Here is a 21,060-nt window from a genome sequence, read left to right as displayed (position 1 = left end):
AATGCAAACGCCACACTGAAGAATTTTGTGCAGCGATCATGCGCGAAGGAGGACCCAGGTCCACGCTAACCGAATTTTCGGTGTGCAACGTCGCCGGCTCCGCTCAGGTGGTGAGCGCCGCAGTGCTGCGCAACAAAACTGAGTTTCACAGGGCGGCTACCGCGATCGTGCGCGAGAACAGTGACGACGGCGCATCTTCTAAAGGATGTTGGGACTGGCTTTCGATTCTGGCCTACAGAAATCACCACGCTATGGTCAACAAGTTGTGGTTGTACTTTGCCGGATCTACGTTGACTAGTGTAGAACTGAAAGGCAAGGTGAGTGCAGTAATGAAAAGACATTCGAGCAACTTTCAAGACTTTGCGACAGCCATACTGAATATCATAGATGCTGCTGCATCTTCTTCACGGCGTAAGCGACGCTCTCTTGCCAGCAGCAGCAGCAGCAGCAGCAGCAGCAGCAGCAGCAGCAACGACGACGATACGCCAGTCAAGTGCCGTCGGCGTGAAGAAGGACCGACACCTTTGCTAACCAAACTGTGTGAACAAAGTCCCATTTGGAGCAGGATAATTACAAATGCCGACGTGTCCGACACTCTACTGAAAGGCGTGGCATCAACAGCCTTCTTGAGGAGCGACAATAACTATGAGACTGATCTCGAAAGTGTCTTTTTTGCTTCCCACGATCAGAAAGAATGCGTGAAAGATGACATTATGTGCACGCGACATGCCAATAGCAATGTCCGATTGCTTACAATGGCTGCAAACGAAGAAACAACTGCTAACATGTTCTTACAATCTACATTGTGTCGTGTGGTGACTGCAGCGACGTCAGTCCTCGACGACGACGGGAACAGCAGCGAAGAAGAAAACCCGATGAGACAGCTCTCTCTAATCGGTACCGTTCCTTCTCAGTTGTCTGTGGCTGCATCGTCGGCAGTAATCGCCAAAGACTTGGTTGCTTTCAGTGACTTTGTTAATCGGTCGTGCTGTGCATCGAGATTACCGCGCATGTGTTGTGCTTCGCGATTGCCACGCGATTTGAAAGAAGAAGAAAGTGGAGAAGATAGTAACAACATGTGTTACTGTTTCAGATGTTCTTACACCCACTATTTTCCAATAAAGATCGGAGTGTGAGGACAAAAAAAGATTCTTTATTATATATATAGCATTTGAAACAGCAACGCACACAACGACACGGGATTTAACCGCGTCTTTCGGATCAGCAGCACCAAACTCAATGCATTTGCAAGTCATATAATAAATACAGTAAAACCACACAACGATTGGGCCCAATCTTACATAAACATCGCAAAGAACACAACAAAGAAGTAACGATATCAAACAACTGGAACATGCAGTAATATAAATTAAACATATTTAAATATGTACAACCCCATTGTCATCAATGGGGGATGGGAGCAACATAATGAGCAACGGGCAAATGCTGCCATTGCAGCCGTCGTTGGTGGTGTCGACTTGTCATAATGGCTGTCCCACACAACTCTACTCACGATGAAATCTTTGACACTTGGTCTTGGCACCACTCCGTAGGAAAAACATCGCGCATCGCGCTTGTCGCCTCGGCGCACGAAACATATCCTCTGAAGATCTGGACAAGAGCGCTGAATGGTGTCAAGGATGGACGTGCGCGAGGCACGAGAGCAGTATCTGGGCGGGAAGGTGATGAGGTTGCGCAGCATTGGAAAACTAGCAATGAAATTAACCAGCGTCGCGTCTACAACCTCTTCAGTTTCTCCAAGATACATGTGTCTGACATTTCTAAACGCTCCACTGGTTAGATACACTGTCAATTCTCTATCGTCAGCCGGTATACTGTGCAGAAACAGCGTTTCAACTTCCGTATAAGCGCCGTCGTCGGTAGCGGGTTGCCTCATGAATCCCATCACTCCGCACCGGTCACATTTCGTTGGCGCGTATAAGTGGAACCGGTTGTTGACATTTGCCACGATAACCGTGAGCACCGGTGTCAACAGAGTCGTGGATGGTCGGCGACAATGACACGAAGTCAACACTGCCGTCGTATAATCAATGTGAGGAAGATCCGTTGACGGCGGTTGTCGAGCCAATTGCACGGGTGTCGGTGGTTCCTTCGAAGCCTTATACTCGATGTGTATGCATTTTGACGTGATTTGCTTGACGCATCGCATTAATTCCGGTGACATGGATTCTTGCTTGCATTCCCCGAGCCATACTTCCTCGAATCCGCCGTTCTTGTTGGCAATCAACTTTGCAAACATGGCAACGGTGACGGTTCTCAGACCGAACTGAGGTAACAGCAGGTGGTCACACGACGACGATAATGTTGATAAAAAATTAGCAACGTGTCGCGTAAATGGCACAGATAACGATAACTGCGCTGGACCGTTAGCAAACAATATGGTCCTGTTGGCACTTTTCAGTAGCCACGCCTTGGCATGTACTTGCAAACTTCCGGAAGGCGTCAGCCCAAAACAGTCGTCGAGGGCGTTTACAAACTTCGTTGACATTTCATCAACGTGAATGCTTAGATGAACGATGTCTGAGCAGCGATGAAATTTTTGGCCGACGGTGGATGTGCAGAATGCTGTGCTTGATCTAATTTTCAATATCACAGTCCCTTCCGGGCGCTCTTTACTCCAGCATTCTAACAGCCGCGCTGACATTTCAGACCATTCCGGATGTTCATCTCCAGCACGCTTAGTGCTGTGAGGGTGCCGCTAATGTGTCCGCACCTCACTGATGTAAAAACATCTTCTTCGTCACTTCCGTCCCCCACAACGATTGTAGGCGTTTCTGGATCCATTCGATTGGCAACGTCGTTTGTAAGTATTGCCGTAGGTCCAATAAATTGTAGGGCCCACCACCCACAACTCCAAGCTTTAACCACGGGCATCGCACCTGGTAAAAAATTGTGGGGTCACAGTAGCCGCTGCTGTAGCTGCTGCTGCTGCTGCTGCCGTTGTTGCTGCTGCTGTAGCTGCTGCTGCTGCTGCCGTTGTTGCTGCTGCTGTAGCTGCTGCTGCACGCGTCGTGTTGGTTGGTCTTTGATGCTGCCGTATTCCTCCTCCTGCTGCTGCCGTTGTTGCCGCCACAGCTTCAATTCGTCGTACCGCATCTTCGATGGCATTCTGTACCGTCTGCCATGCATCCGCACGATTTGTTGCTTCGATACGATCTACGATCGACTGTGCCCATTTCAAATCAAATTTTTTCAACAAGAATCCCAATGTTTCTTGTGACACTTTTGGCGGTTCCACATATCTCGAGTAATAGGGTAACAAAGTGGGAGGTGGTGGCGTTTGCACAGTAGAGCGATTCGTAGCGACAGTGTCGACAGACGATGACGACGACGACGATGACATGGATATATCGTTTGACATTGCAGCGGAAAAAAAACTAGTTAGATGGCTGCATGGATGCGTTGAACTTGGTCACCACTCCAGCGGGAAAAAAAACGGCCACTTGGTCACTTACAGTAAGGTTCGATGGACGACGATTACATGGACACCTCCATGGAACAAACAAACTGCTGGGTAGCAGATGGGAAAGCTGATACTGGCGACCTAAACACCGTAGCATTGATGTTTCCTTCCTTAATGTTTTCCGGTCCGAGGTCTCGACCTTGCCTTTGATTCTGGTGCGACGTCGCTTACCCTCAACCAGACATTCCCCATTTCCGGTGACTGTCTGTGAATGCCTTGACAGGAACCACATTAAACCCTTCAACTGGTCGTCCAACATATCGATGACTGAGCGAATTCCGGTTACAGACTTTCCACTCAGGTGCTTGAAACCAGCCACGGTCGTGGTGCCGGGTTTTGAAATCCTTATCGACGTGACGAACCCAGCTGACTCGTCCATAGCGGAGACGTTCTTGCTTCGAGCCAGCCTTGTCCAAAATGTCTGCGTCTCCTGCGAGGAGATTATCGTTCTCCAGGGGCTTGCACCATTTATGCCGAGGCATCTTCATTTTGTCTGGCGATAACCGGAATCTTCCCTAGCCGTATACGAGCTCTGGTATTCGTCCATCCAGTCTCTTCGTCTTCACGCCTTTACTCTGTACCTTGAATTAAAGGGTACTGCAACCTCCTACTGGCGTTGCCGTAGGCTTAAAAGAGTTCAATCTCTCCTGAAGCCCAGAGCGGATCGAAAAGAATGATGCTGGATACTGATGACGTGCCCAGACCATAGGCGATACAGCTTCGTAAAGCGGAAAAGCGATCTGGGTTTCTTGTGTGATGTATGATCCGTACGTAACGACGGCCTTCCATTCGCTGAGTATAAGCGGTTCCGGCAGCTTGTGCGAGCTGCTGAATATCCTCATAGCTTTCTTTCACTCTCGGCACCTTGTGGCACGTGGCGCCAGCTTGCGGTGCTGGCGGCAGCGTCCGCTGGGCTGGACGCAGGGTGGCGGCAAACTGTTCAAACATTGCGCTCCTGGCTTCGTATGGGGGCGTTAGGTAGCTTTTAAAATGACATCGAAATTCAATTGCCGCACAGGTATCAAACACGTTATGGCCCCTCAGTACAGCGAGTGCAGTGTGAAGTATACAACACTTGATTAAAGGCTACAATATGTGTATTCTTAATAAATACGGTTAAGGAAACAAGCCTTGCTCAGTTACGTGTGAACTTTATACCAATATCTGTTGATGAGCTGATCTCTTGGAGGACAAGAGCGTACAATGAAACCACCGCTCTTTTTTTTAGACAAGAAAAAAAGTGTGCTGTCTCCCGCGCTCGTAAACCACGCCGGTGTTTTGAGCCTAATAAGTTCTGATTGCGAGCTAGTTGGTGCGCCATAGCAAACATAATGAGCGGGGGAAATGCAGGGGCGAAAGAAAGACCAAAGGGGAACAAATTACGCAGCCATTCATTCGTTGCTGAGTGATTCGTTCCCCAATGGAGTTACATCCCGTAGGATTACTTTCAAAATGTTTTTTGAGATTTTAATTGCCACACACGTATCAAACACGGTATGGCCCATCAGTATAGTAGGACAGTGTAAAGTGTGCAGTACTTGTGTAACGGCTACAATATGTGCATTAATAAAGACCAATATCTCTTATGTTACTGCTGTGTTGATCCGCAGGGTCCTCCATACGACCGATGAGTACACGTTTGATTCTTCTTGAAGACTGATCTGTTTACCATGGTTTGAAACTGAGGGAAAGAAAATACAAGGGGGAAAAGGGGAGGGGGAGGGAAGAGCAGAGCGCGTCATGTTTGGGAGAAAGTGGGCCCGGCGGGGCGTGGTTTTGTCGAACCCGGCTCTACAGAGTGTAAGGGCCGTCTCCTATTCTCAACAACCCACGCTGAGCTAATGTCTTGCCGCAGTAAGCTCTTGGAGACTAAACAAATGCAAAGAAATAACCACCACGTTTCGTTTTCAGATTATCGCACGGTGAATACTTGCACTCGGAATGGTATAAACGTGCTTGCTGCATTAGTTTCCCTCCACGGCTGCCAACATGTTCCGCAGCAGTAAGTAAAACGTGCTTAAATACGAAAACACGACATGGCGCAAAAACACTACACAAAACAATCGTACCCACACTTTCAACTGCCAATACTTTAACGTGAGTTTACACGTCCTTTTTCGACAAATATGAGAACGAAGGCTGGAAGTAAACAAACAAAAAAATGTTCACATGTTCATATCCGTGTACGCGCGTCCTTTTCCCTTTGAACGAATGTGAATCTTTTCTTTCTCTGACATTGGTACAAATGGCCCCGTATTGTACTCGTCGAGTGTACTTTAGGCCATGAAAAGGGCCTTTCAAAGCTCCCACTCCTTTCCCGGAGTTAGTACACTCGAGAAAAAATATTTAAAGCCTACTTAGCACCTCCAACGCATTACCGAGCGGCATGGTTTCTGGCGTTCTAGTGGAAGCGATCCTGCATGGTGTAAAGTATCGTGTATTCGACAAAGGCTTGCGGGTGACGAGGTTAGCGATTAAAAAATTTTACAAGCCAGTCTTCAGAGGCAAGATAAATCTCATATTCACCTACACTGCTGCGTATTGCCCACAGATTTTATTTTGCCCGACCTCAGGTCGCTCTGTTTCATTCCCTTCTCAAACTGATCTATTTCATACGCTTGGTTCACACACACAAACTGATCCCCTGTGGTTGACAGTGATAAGCCACACAGACAGGGCGAGAAACGCAAAAGACGATGGAACCGGTGCTGAACTTCAACACATTTTGCTCCCCCGGTGTCCAAGTGTACTTATACCTCTATTGGCGCGGTGGGCTTCAGGGGGACAACTTTTTTCCAGAACCGCCGAAACAATGCATATATACCCTTGTCCTATTCAAATACAACTGAGCTCAGAAAATGTGAGATGGTCGCACTGAGAGAAGTGTGCCCATGTGTTACGCTGGTGTTGACTTTGTTCCAAAGGAATCGTCGCAAGATCATTTTATTACTGATCCCCGCAGGGAGGCGTCTGCAGCATGCAGACGTTGGTGAGTGGCGACACCACGGGGTTAACCCGAGCATCCGCAGGGACATCCCCGCAGGGGGATGATGGTGAACAATGCGTCACCACGGACCCGAGCATCCGCGCTTAGCCGTGCGTGGCATCGCCGTGTCCGGGGAAAAGGGGATCCTGGTGGTTGAGCCGATGCCGAGCGTTTGGACCCTTAAGGCCCCTCGGCGGAGGCAACACACCACTTTGGCCCCAGCTTCCTGCAGACGGCACCTCCGGCCTGACCCAACCGGAGGAAATCGGCAGTCGCCTTTTCCTGTCCTCCCCTCTATCTTTCACTTTCCTATTCCCTTTCTTACAACTTTCCTGTATCCTCCTCTCTTCTTCATTTTTTCCTCTTTTTCCTGGTGGCGAGGGTTAACCGTGTGTGACCAACTACCCTGGGTTGAGTCATATTAGGTTATAGTTAAGGTGTACAGCTGGCGTGGGCAGGACTTTCTTTCAAGTACATGTCGCGTCCCCTTGTTGGACTCCGTGGTGGGTGGCTGGCACCATGACCGAAAAACATCAATTTTTTATGGCTCCCCCCCTTTCCAAACTTGATCGCTCTCTCAAAAGAGTGCGGAACGAAGCATCAGACTTTTTTTCGAAAAAGAAACCTACATTCTCAAAGTTTCATGTGATACATAGCAACAGTGACCAAAAGCAAGCTCGAATAATATCCCCATTTCTTATAACCAAATGTTTAACAGATACCTTAGGGCCTGGCTACAAGGTATCCAAAATGTCCAGCGGCGACCTACTCCTCGAACTCCGTGAGAGCATCCAATGCTCGAAACTCTCAAACATTGCTTCCATAGGGGACATCTCTGTCTCCGTAACTCCCCACCGATCTCTTAACACAGTTAAAGGCGTTATCTCAGAAGCTGACTTCATCCATCTAACAGAAACCGAAATGCTTGAAGGACTTTCTGATCAAAATGTAATTGACGTGCACAGAATCAAAATCCGCAAAGACAACAAAGAAATAGACACCAAACACATGGTCCTCACGTTTAACACCAGCAGTTTGCCCGAAACAATCGATGTTGGATACCTGAAAATCACCGTCAGACACTACATACCCAATCCCCGCCGCTGTTTTAACTGTCAGAAGTTTGGCCACGGCTCACAGAGTTGCCGCGGCCGCAAAACCTGCGCGAAATGCGCTTCGAAGGACCACCCTTCTGAGGAATGCGACGCAGCCCTACGCTGCGCGAATTGTGAAGGAGATCACGCTGCATACTCCAGGGCGTGTCCGTCCTGGAAAAAGGAAAAAGAAATCATCACCATTAAGACCAAAGAAAACATTTCATTCAAAGAAGCGAGGAGGCGTTTTGCGCTTACCAACACATTCTCCTTCACAGCGAAACCTAACTTCGCTGATGTGGTGCGCGGGGGCGTAGCACCACACAGCACTCCGGCACCTGCCGCGGCCACTTCCACCGCGCCTGTGGCAGTGCCATCCACGCCCCAGGCAGAGACAGCGAAAGCTGCTCTGCCAACTACAAGCCAGGGAGTGCCGGCCCACAAGTCAGCATCCCGCAGGACTTCCCCCCGTCGGGGGAGGCCTGACACCCACACACCCGCGGCTTCTTCGCGGTCGTCCAGCACCTCTTCCGAGGTGATGGACCAAACTCCCAGCCCGCCTGCTCTACAGCGGCGGAACAGCTCTCTTGAGCGAAAAAAAGGCAGGGCTACCATAACGGCCCCAGAACATAAGTAAACCTCTCGTTGCTCCTACCCCAAAACATAAACATGGCTTTTCTAGTTCAGTGGAACTGTAGAGGAATATTGAGAAATTACGATGACATAAAAAACATTTTAGGGTCAATGTCACCCGTAGCCTTATGTCTCCAGGAAACCAATCTAGGTCCGCAACATATGAACATCCTGAAGCATTATAAAACTTTTAGACGAGATCGTGAACAGGCAAATAGACTCTCTGGAGGCGTCGCGATTGTCGTGCAAAGCGGCGTCTCTGCTCGAGAAATCGCACTCAAAACGAAGCTTGAAGCTGTTGCGGTCAGTGTCGTCAGCCATAAAACAATTTCTCTCTGTTCTGTATATATTCCTCCACATTCTACATTAACAGTCCCCGATTTACAAGAACTTATCAATGAACTTCCAGAACCGTATCTAGTAGTTGGGGACTTTAACGCTCACTCCCCCTTTTGGGGAAGCGAGCACTGTGACTCTAGGGGTCAAATAATCGAAGATTTTATCCTCACAAACAATGTATGTCTTTTAAATACAGGAAAAGCCACCTACTGCTCCCCTGCCTCGGGGAAAATGACCTTTTTAGATTTGTCTTTTAGCTCACCTTCTGTTTTTAATGATTTTAAATGGGATGTCATTGACAACCCATATGGCAGCGATCACCTCCCTATACTAATCACTTTAACATCCCCACCCGAAATAATCCCCACAAGGCCACGGCGCTGGAAGCTTCACCTCGCCGACTGGTCACTTTTTAGAGCAAAGGCAAATTTAGAAAATATACTTTTAGATAATCTCTCCATCGACCAGATAAATGAAAAGTTCACTAATTGTATCATAACTGCCGCACTCACAGCTATTCCACAGTCGTCGGGAGTGGTGCAACAAAATCATAAAATATGGTGGACAAAAGAGTGCAAGGAAGCAAAAAAAGTACAAAACAGAGCTTGGGGTAAATTTCGCCGGTATCCGACACATGAAAATCTCGTTAATTTTAAGAAGGCAAGAGCCAAAGCTCGGTACGTCCGTCGGGGTGCCGAGAAAGCATCATGGCAGAGTTATGTTACATCCATTAACAGTCAGATGACATCTAAAAAAATGTGGGAGCAGGTTCGCAAATTAAACGGTAGCTTTTCACCATTCACAATTCCGCTTTTAACAACACCCGGCACACAAACAAGCATAGAAGAACAGGCAGACATACTAGGGGAACATTTCGCTGCAGTTTCAAGTTCATCTCACTATACACAGTCTTTTTTAAAATACAAAAACACAGCTGAAAAACAGAGGCTCCCAACAAGTGGAGGCACAAATGAAAAATACAATTGTCTAATTACCCTCCAAGAAATCAATAAAGTACTATCTGCCGGCAAAAAAACTGCTCCAGGACCCGACGAAATACACTATGAAATGCTTGCGCATCTTTCCGAGCCAGCCGTGAACGCACTTTTAAGATTCTTTAACACAATATTCATGTCTGGGAAAATACCGGAAGTCTGGAAGAAAGCTATTATTGTACCGCTTCTTAAGCCTAGTAAACCCCCCACTTCTCCTAGCAGTTATAGACCCATAGCCCTGACTAGTTGCCTTGCCAAATCCTTCGAAAGTGTCCTAAATATAAGACTAACCTTTGTTCTCCAATCTGGTGAACTTCTTGATATCCATCAGTGTGGATTCAAAAAGAGATGCTGCACTACAGACCACCTAGTCCGCCTTGAAAATACAGTCAGAGAAGCTTTTATACACAAGCAACACTGTCTTAGCGTCTTTTTTGATTTAGAAAAAGCATATGATACTACCTGGATGTTCGGGATCCTCCAGGACTTAGCTGAGCTTGGCATCCGTGGCAGAATGCTGAACTCCATTAAAGACTTTTTATCTAACCGTTCATTTAATGTCCGTCTAGGCTCAACCCTTTCAAGGGATTTTATTCAGGAAAATGGAGTGCCTCAAGGGTGTATTTTAAGCACAACTCCTTTTATTGTAAAAATGAATTCTCTTAACAAAATTATACCAAGGTCCATAACATATTCAGTCTATGTCGACGATCTTCAGATAGCGTGCACATCTTCCAATATATCCACATGTGAAAGACAAGTACAACTTACAATCAACAAACTGGCAACATGGGCAGACAAGAATGGTTTCCAGTTCTCACCACAGAAAACAGTAGCCTTACTTTTTTCACTCAAACGAGGCTTGCACACAGATCCCACATTACACCTAAACCAAACCAAACTGCCTTTAAAAAAAGAACACAAATTTCTAGGCATCACCTTCGATAAAAAGCTTACTTTCCTGCCTCACATAAACGCACTAAAGAAGAAAGCGTTGCTATCACTGAACATACTTAAAGTCCTTTCACGCAAACACTGGGGTTCTGATCGGGTATGCCTTCTACAGATTTATCGCTCTGTAGTACGTTCCGTTTTAGATTATGCCTGCATAGTGTATGGATCAGCAAGGCCGTCGTACTTGAAGCGACTGGACCCTGTGCACAATATGGGTTTGCGTCTTTCAACTGGTGCTTACAGGACATCACCCATAAAAAGCCTTTACGTAGAAACCAATGAACCACCACTTGCAGACAGACGAACAATGCTCACATGCTCATACATCTTAAAGATCCGTTCCCAGCCTAAACACATCTGTTACCCACTCGTTACAAAGTGTCCATCTCGAACACTATTTACCAACAAACCTCTAGCAATCAGACCACTTCTTCTCCGCTTTGAAGAGAAATGCCAAGAACTAGACATAATGAACATATTACCTAATATTGCCCGCAAACCTGATCCACTCCCGCCTTGGTACTGCCTACCATCTGTGTGCGACTTCACATTAACACAATTTTGGAAAAAACATACACCACATGAACAGATATTACAAGAATATTTAGCACTCAAGGAAAAATACAGAGAATACGAAGCATTTTATACCGATGGATCAAAATCGGCGCACTACGTGGGAAGTGCTGTAGTTCGGAATAATTGGGAAAAAATAGTGCGGCTACCTGAGTGTACATCCATTTTCACCGCCGAGGGTTACGCAGTCTTGGTGGCTGTAGAAAAAATAATAAATGAGAACATTCAGAACAGTATCATTTACACTGATTCTCTGAGCATACTAACCTCACTTCACCATAGAAATGCAGTGACACCACTAATTGGTAATATCATACACAACATAACGAGCGCCACAATACAGGGACAAGACATAAAATTTTGCTGGGTTCCCAGCCACATTGGAATCACTGGCAATGAGAAGGCGGATGAATGTGCTGCGAAAGCTCGCAACAAAGAAATAAAGAAAGTGAACATCCCCTACAATGACTGTATGAAGTTGGTACAGTGCAAGCTAAGAAATAAATGGCAGTCGCAATGGAATATTGAACGAAATAATAAGCTCCACTTAGTAAAACCATTTATAGAAGAATGGAAGTCATGCTCCCACCAAAAACGTTTCATCGAAGTTATTTTATGCCGCCTCCGTATTGGACACACACATCTCACACACAACTTCCTACTTACAAAAGAAGACAAACCTGTTTGTGAAAAGTGCGGAGATGATCTAACAATAAACCACATATTATTCTCATGTACAGAACTCTAATCACTAAGAAAAAAACATTTTACTACCTTTTACAAAGAACACATTCCTTTTCATCCAGCATTGATATTAGGCAAAGATGCACTTGTCAGTATACCCTGTGTTTTTAGCTTTTTAAGGGAAGCCAGTATTCTTCATCAACTCTAATCTACTCACCCTGTGCTTCGCTACATACAATTATACACCTCAGCCACTTTCTCAATCACGAGAAGGAGGCTGAGGTCTTTATCTGAGTTGTTGGGAGCCTCGAAATCCTTGCCGAGCCAAGGATGTCTGCGGAGGTAACCCAACCTTCAAAAGTTTCTGCTATCAGACATTTTTTAAAATTCTTCTCTTTCTTCAGCTAGTTAGTAAAAATAACTTTTAGGCCCTTTACACCACCGTTTTTATCCACTTTGTTTTCATCCCCGCAGGGAGGCGTCTGCAGCATGCAGACGTTGGTGAGTGGCGACACCACGGGGTTAACCCGAGCATCCGCAGGGACATCCCCGCAGGGGGATGATGGTGAACAATGCGTCACCACGGACCCGAGCATCCGCGCTTAGCCGTGCGTGGCATCGCCGTGTCCGGGGAAAAGGGGATCCTGGTGGTTGAGCCGATGCCGAGCGTTTGGACCCTTAAGGCCCCTCGGCGGAGGCAACACACCACTTTGGCCCCAGCTTCCTGCAGACGGCACCTCCGGCCTGACCCAACCGGAGGAAATCGGCAGTCGCCTTTTCCTGTCCTCCCCTCTATCTTTCACTTTCCTATTTCCTTTCTTACAACTTTCCTGTATCCTCTTCCCTTCTTGTTTTTTTCCTCTTTTTCCTGGCGGCGAGGGTTAACCGTGTGTGACCAACTACCCTGAGTTGAGTCATATTAGGTTATAGTTAAGGTGTACAGCTGGCGTAGGCAGGACTTCCTTTCAAGTTCCTGTCGCGTCCCCTTGTTGGACTCCATGGTGGGTGGCTGGCACCATGACCGAAAAACATCAATTTTTTATGGCTCCCCCCCTTTCAAAACCTGATCGCCCTCTCAAAAGAGGGCGGACCGATGCAACAGCTCAGTTCCTCACCAGAAAAGAAACGTTCCCAAAGTATCATGTTATTCATAGCGAAATAACAGAGCAACCAGCCAGAAAGATATCCCCATTCATAGTTACTAAGAGTCTGTCAGATGCCTTGGGCCCCGGCTACAGGGTAACAAAACTAGCAAGTGGTGACCTATTGCTCGAAATCAAAGATAACACGCAACATGAAAAACTGCCAAACATTGTGTCTTTTGGGGAGGTTGCAGTCTCTGTCACTGCACACCGATCCCTGAACACTGTCAGAGGTGTAATTTCTGAAAATGATCTTCTTTTGCTCACCGAAAAGGAAATGTTGGAAGGTCTTAGTGACCAAGATGTTGTGAATGTGCACCGAATAAAAATCAGAAAAGATGACAAGGAAATAGCAACCAAACACTTAGTACTCACTTTTGCCTGTAGCACACTCCCTGAATCTATTCAAGTTGGCTATGAAAAAATCCGAGTTCGCGCCTACATTCCAAACCCCCGTCGGTGTTTTAATTGCCAGAGGTTTGGTCATGGCTCCCAGAGTTGCCGTGGCCATCAAACATGTGCAAAATGTGCATCAAGAGAACATAAATCCGAGAACTGTCAAGCATCACCACACTGCACAAACTGCGAAGGCGAACACCCAGCGTATTCTAGGTCTTGCCCATCATGGAAGATGGAAAAGGAAATCATAACATTGAAAACAAAAGAAAACATTTCATTCAAAGAAGCACGTAAACGATTTTCACAGTCAAATCCATTCGCCTTCACAGCTAGGACAAACTTCGCGGATGTGGTGCGCAGGGGCAGTGCATCACACCGCAATCAGGCGCCTGCCCAAGTCTCGTTTACCGGGACACAGGCAGCGCCATCAATGCCCCAGGCAGGGACAGCGAAAGCTGCCCTGTCGTCTCCCAAAAAGGTCCAGCCGTCCCTTGAGTCGGCGGACAACCAGGCTACTCCCCGCCGTGGGAGGCCTGAAACCCGCACACGCACGGTTTCCTCGCGGGCTTCCAGCACCTCCTCCGAGGTGATGGATGTCACCCCTGGCACGTCCGTCCCGCTCGGGCGGCACAGCTCACTCGAGCGTCGCAAAGGACGGGCCAGAATAACGGGACCCGAAAAGCCAGAAACTTAGGTTTCAGCTCAATCTTTCCAAAAAAAAAACAAGAAAAACAACAAAAATGGCTTTTTTAATCCAATGGAACTGTAGAGGACTTATAAAAAACTACAGTGATGTAACAGATCTTTTAATTTCACTTTCCCCAGTCATTTTTTGTTTACAAGAGACCAATTTAGGCCCGCAACACAAAAACATTCTGAAAAAATATCAAGTGTTTCGTTGCGACCGACAGCAAGCATGTCGGCTCTCTGGAGGCGCTGCTATCGTTGTTCAGAGTGGTGTTGCAGCTCGCGAAGTCAAACTTCAGACTAAATATGAAGCTGTTGCAGTCACCGTTCTTCATTTTAAAACGATCACAATATGTTCCATCTATCTTGAACCACATATAACAGTAACACTTGAGGACATGGAAGAACTTTTAAAACAACTACCAGAGCCATATCTTTTAGTCGGAGATTTTAATGCCCACTCCTCCTTCTGGGGAAGTGATCAAACTGATACTAGAGGTCGCATTTTAGAAGATTTTATACTGTGCAACAATGTGTGCCTACTCAATACAGGAAAGCACACCTATTGCTCTCCAAGTACTGGAAAAACTAGCCCCTTAGATTTATCTTTTAGTTCACCATCAGTTTTTACAGTTTTTAAATGGGAAGTCCTGGACAACCCTTATGGAAGTGACCATTTGCCAGTAATTATCAGCATACCATCGTCACCTTTAATCATCCAAAGTAAACCTCGCCGTTGGAAACTACACTTAGCCGACTGGTCACTCTTTCGAGAAAAGGCCAGCCTGGATAATATATACTCCGATAGCCTTAGCGTTGACGAACTGAATGAAATCTTCACAACCTGTATCATAGCTGCTGCGCGCCTAGCGATTCCTCAGTCCTCGGGAGTGGTAAGACAAAACCACAAGTTCTGGTATACACAAGAATGTAAAGAAGCTAAAAACAAACAAAATAAAGCCTGGGGAATTTTTCGACGATACCCAACACAAGAAAACCTTATCAATTTTAAAAAGGCGAGAGCAAAATCACGTCACGTACGTCGCGCTGCTGAGAAAACTTCCTGGCAGAATTATATATCATCCATAAATAGTACAATCACTTCCAAAAAAATGTGGAAGCAAGTTCGTAAACTAAATGGCAGCTTCTCCCCATTCACAATTCCTTTTCTGACACCCCCTGGCACCCAAACAAGCATCGGTGAACAAGCAGACATACTAGGAGAACATTTCTCTACAATTTCCAGTTCCTCGCATTATACACAGTCATTCTTAAAGTATAAGAACACAGCCGAAAAACAAAGACTCCCAACAAACAGCAGTACCAAGGAGCCTTACAATAACCCAATTACTCTTCAGGAAATCCATAAAGTACTGTCCGCCGGTAAAATGACTGCACCCGGCCCAGACGAAATACATTATGAAATGCTAGCTCATCTCTCGGAACCTGCCATAGAGGCACTTTTAAGATTTTTTAATAAAATATGGGTATCAGGAAAAATACCGGACACCTGGAAAAAAGCAATAATTGTCCCTCTCCTGAAACATGGAAAACCATCAACCTCCCCTGATAGTTACAGGCCTATAGCACTCACAAGTTGTCTTGCAAAATGTTTTGAAAGCGTATTGAATACTAGATTAATGTTCATCCTCGAATCCCGTGAACTTCTGGACGTCCACCAATGTGGATTTAAAAAAGCACACTCAACAACTGACCATCTTGTCCGCCTTGAAAACACAGTACGAGAAGCTTTCATTCATAAACAACACTGTTTGGCAGTCTTCTTTGATATGGAAAAAGCTTACGACACTACCTGGAGGTTTGGCATTCTCCGCGACCTAGCAGATCTAGGTATCCGTGGAAGGATGCTGAACTGCCTGAAAGATTTTCTGTCCGACCGTTCATTTCAGGTATGCCTGGGTTCAACACTTTCGAGGAACTTCATTCAAGAAAATGGAGTACCGCAAGGATGCATTCTAAGCACTACACTCTTCGTCATAAAAATGAATTCGCTAGCAAACTTCATTCCAAAGTCCATTATGTATTCAGTCTATGTCGATGACCTTCAGATTGCATGTACATCCTCCAGCTTATCAACCTGTGAGAGGCAAATACAACTAACATTAAACAGACTAGTGATATGGGCAGATAGAAATGGTTTTAAGTTTTCCCCACAGAAAACAGTAGCGATTCTTTTCTCACTAAAAAGAGGCTTGCAGAATGACCCTACCCTAAATTTGAACAGAACTATACTGCCAGTAAAAGGAGAACATAAATTTTTAGGCATAACATTCGACAAAAGACTTACATTCCTACCGCACATAAACACACTAAAAAAGAAAGCCTCGCAATCTTTAAACATACTCAAAGTACTCTCAAGGAAACATTGGGGGTCTGATAGAACATGTCTTCTGCACATATATCGCTCGTTGGTACGTTCATCCTTGGATTATGGGTGCATTGTGTACGGCTCAGCAAGACCATCTTACCTAAAAAAATTAGATACAGTACATAACTCAGGCTTGCGCCTCTCATGCGGTGCATACAGGACATCCCCCATAGTAAGCCTCTATGTAGAAACAAATGAACCCTCACTAGAAATTAGAAGAACCACTCTAACGTGTGCATATGTCCTTAAAGTACGGTCACTACCAAAACACATCTGCTATCCGGTTGTAACAAAATGTCCTTCTAGAATAATATTTGCAAACAAACCTCTAGCTACCAGGCCACTGCTCTTGCGTTTTGAAGAGATGTGCCAAAATCTCGATATGCAGGACACACTACCTGACGTTGCCCGAAGACGAGACCCACTACCTCCATGGTACATTTTTCCTGTAATCTGCGACTTCACACTTACACAGTTCCGTAAAAAGAAAACTCCACAACAGCATATCATACAAGAATTTCTTACACTGAAAGAAAAATACAGTAGCTTTTCAGAATTTTATACTGATGGTTCAAAAACAGATAATTATGTAGGAAGCGCGGTAGTACGAGGGAATTGGGAGGAAACAGTAAGACTTCCGCAGTGTGCATCTGTTTTCACTGCCGAATGTTACGCCGTATATGTTGCCATAGAAAAAATAGTAAACGAGAACGTCAAGAACGGTATCATTTATACAGACTCCTTAAGTGTGCTTACAGCTCTGCACTCTCGAAATGCTATCACTCCTCTACTCGGTGACATCATACACAACATAGTGACATCCACAGCTAAAGGACACAACATAAAACTATGTTGGGTCCCGAGTCATGTAGGAATAGAAGGCAATGAGAGAGCAGATTTATGCGCTGCCCAAGCACGTGACAAGCAAATAAAAAATGTAAATGTGCCGCATCGAGACTGCATAAACTTAGTAAATCTTAAAGCAAGGCAAAAATGGCAATCTGCTTGGAATAGTGAAATAAACAATAAACTACATTTGGTAAAACCTGTTTTAGGAGAATGGAAGTCATGTGTACACCAAGAACGTTTCAAAGAAGTGATTATCTGCCGTCTCCGTATAGGTCACACGCACCTTACACACAACTTTCTGCTCACGAAACAAGATAAACCAGTTTGTGCATGTGGAGGTGAACTTACAGTTAACCACATTTTATTTTCATGTTATAAACTCGAAAAACTAAGGAAAAAGTGCTTTTCTCTGTTTTACACGCAAACCATTCCTTTCCACCCAGCGCTACTCATAGGCGATAATGCAATTGTGGACATATCTTGTGTTTTTAAGTTTTTAACTGAAGCAGGTTTTCTCAACAAAATATAAATCATGACCCACAGCTTCACATGATGTCCCTCAGCCATTTCCTCACTCGTGAAGAAAGGGCTGAGGCTTTTATTTGATTGGTCGGGTTCCTCGACATCCTCGCCCAGCCAAGGATGGCTGCTGAAGCTACCTGACCTTTTTAAAGCTTTTACCTTTAGCAATTCCTAGATCTCTTTTTCTCTGTTATTAGTAGATAGGTAAATTTTTAGGCCCTTTACACCACTGATCACCTTTTCACATTTTTTTTAAATCGCACAGAAATTCTTATACCTTGTGTTTGGCGCATGATGGCCTTAGCTGCCTATGTGCCATTAAACCTAACATAACATAACATAACTTTGTTTTCAAACTCTGCTCAAGCATATTTTTTCCATACCTTGTTCTTGGCGCATGATAGCCTTAGCTGCTTATGCGCCAATAAACCCAACACAACAACAACATTTTATTACTGAAACAAGATTGAGTACACGACGGATGCGTTTATAAATGATGCTTCCATGAACGTGCTTTCCCAACACATTGCACAGTAGAAACAACCATGTGACCTCAGGAGCACCCATTTTAATTGCCGATTCTTACCAAAAATACAATAACACAGAATATAAGGTACCTAAATCTTTCCGACTCCGTAGGGGTCAAATCTCACAGACCCCTGGGCCCCCGCACGGCCCCACTGCACTCAAACGTTCATGTTCCTGCGGACCATGACGTCGGTAGCCCGGCTGGTTGCGATGGCTTGTTTGGACAGGTCCGCGGAACGCAGCAGGAGGGTCTCCCATGCCTCCCAAGTGGTTAGATGATCCAGGCCCCGCGGGGGAGGGTCCGCCGTGTACAGCTGCTCAAACTATTGCGTGTCTCGCGCGAGTTAGTGCAAGAGGCTGGCAGGTTAACATGCGGCAAGGTGATCTTAACGCCCGCTCTGTGTGCTCTTATTTTGTTGCAGTTATATGCAAGGACCCAATATATGCAAGGACCAAGGGCTTATTCAGGACCCAAGGTTCCTCACAAGAAATCCCTGAATCGATGGATGCCCTTGTTAATATGAAAATAACTACGTTTCGACGTCATACCAACCAACATGATTGTAGTCTTTCTGTTCTTGCCGGAACAGGCCGTTAGGGCAACGGCAAGCGAAGCTGACGTGTTCGTGCCGCCAAGGGTTCGAAGTCCACTAGAGGCTCTTTTTAGAGCGCAGCCCATTCGTTCGTTGGTCGAGCGGCGTACCTCGCCGTCGGCCTCGGCAGAGCGTACGAGCAGCACAGCCGAGGATGAAAGAACGAACGCGAAGGATAAAAACACGGCGAAAGCGAAGAGAGCGCGAGGAGGAAAACGGAGGAGGAAGCAACTATGGTAGTCTGGTTCCGCGGCGGCGACCGAGATGGCGCCACCAGAGAAGCGCGCGCCGTCATTCGTTCGCCCGAGGATGAGTACCATTGGATGGGGAAACTTTATTTAGCAAGAGAATTCCAGGCCCGCAGGCGGCAGACTGCTGCGCGCTGACCCAGCGGAAACCCAGAGCCGCTTCCGTTCGGCACTGCGACCAAAAATCGCATTACTGACAAGCATATTCGTCACCATTCTTTTTTCATAGCACTCTTTCGCCATAGCATAGCATTTGTCAGCGCTAAAGTTTGGAAAAGCATTAAGTCCATTTCGAACATTGCACCTGCTCTAAAAAAGTACATGCTATCAGAATACACCTCCCGTTACTGTTGAATTCATTATTTTTATTGCATTACATTAATTACATGTTTTGTATGTTCAGCCTTGTTCAACTGCCTAGATTTATACCATGTTTGTAATGGATCCGAAACTAGCCACAGGCTAAGGATCCACACGCCTCATTCACCGTGAACTTTGTATATTTTTCTGTGTAACAATAAACTTGAACTTTTTTTTTTGGATCTTATCATTTATGTGCTCCACAACGGAGTTTCTTCTTCGCGAATGTGCTTCTAACGTTATCGTATTAAAAAGTCACCTCGTGAAGACTGTCGCGCAGGCCAGACCAAGCCAGCAGTATTGCCCAGTGGCGGGAGCTCGCCAAGGTCCCACAGAGATATCGCGATTAGTGAAAAAACCTGCCATTTGTTCCCTCCAACTTCGGTGCCGTTCTGCATTGCGCCAAGCCGGAGCGCATCGAAATGAGGGAACTTGCATGCCTGCCATTAACAAAGACCCTCCCCCATCGGCTGTCTCGAAGCTCTATGAGACCGGGAGGTTACTCTGCGATCGAATTTTGAAGCGAAAAGCTTCACTAGGCTCGACAACACCACGCTTCGCGTGAGCCACACTACAGTGACGTCACGCGGAGCGCAGGTGGCCGCTGCTGCCGCAGCCATCGTCGCCGCCGCGCGCTGACTCCGTCGTCTGACCGCTCCTCCTCGCCACCGTTTTACCCATCGCCGATGCCGCGCGGTCGCCGCCGCCGTCCCAAGAGGAGAAGGTTCTTTCGCAAGGCGTTGCGAAAATGCGTGAGCGGCGGCGGCGATAGAAGAGGCGACCATCCTCGCCACCGTTCGACCTATCGCCGCAGCCGTACGCAGTGCACATTTGAAAGGAAGGGTATATAAGACGCGCTTGCCCATAGAACAGGCGCAGACACTCGCCATGGAAGAAGCAACAGTAGGACGGCGCAGAAACACCGATCCAGAAGCGGTAGCTTGGGAATTGGCTGAAAAGCAGTTGGCTGAAAAGCAGCGAGAGCTTTTCGCTTCGAGATATCCAGGCGTAACCTTAGCTAGGATAGGATAGTATAGGATAACTTTATTTGGCTCTAGCACAAGTGCTTTTTTTTTGTGGTCAGATGAGTCCATCCGCAACGGTCGGTTGCCCTTATTCCAGGGCTCCGCTGGATGCTGCCGTCAGCTGAGCTCGCCGTATCAAACCGATCTGGTCATCGCGGCAGTCACTGGAGAGCAGAACCTCCCATTGCTCCACACTTGGGTTTTGTATAACTGGGACGATGTCGACTTTTTACATGCCCATGTGATGTGATACAGTGTAGGTTTTTCATGGCACCACGGACAATTGTGTGTGTAAAATGTTGGGTGAATTTTACTTAGTGTGTTTAGATTTGGATATGACCCCGTTTGACGTTGTCTCCATGTGACAGCCTCTTCTTTGTTTAAATATTTGTGCGGTGGTGCGTACCGCATCCTGCTGCCTTTGTAGTTGTTGAGTATGGCCGAGTATTCCTGAGGTACTGGCAGGGATTCCTCAAGGTTGTTGACGTTGGATGCTCGGTAGTTAGTATATCCTCGAGCTATCCTGTCTGCCTCTTGGTTTCCTGCCACCCCCGTGTGCCCCGGTACCCAGATGCT

This window comes from Amblyomma mixtum, unplaced genomic scaffold (genome assembly GCF_055824585.1).
Source record: "Amblyomma mixtum isolate Tamu unplaced genomic scaffold, ASM5582458v1 scaffold_48, whole genome shotgun sequence".
Lineage (NCBI taxonomy): Eukaryota > Metazoa > Arthropoda > Arachnida > Ixodida > Ixodidae > Amblyomma > Amblyomma mixtum.
This window is presented reverse-complemented; position numbering follows the sequence as displayed.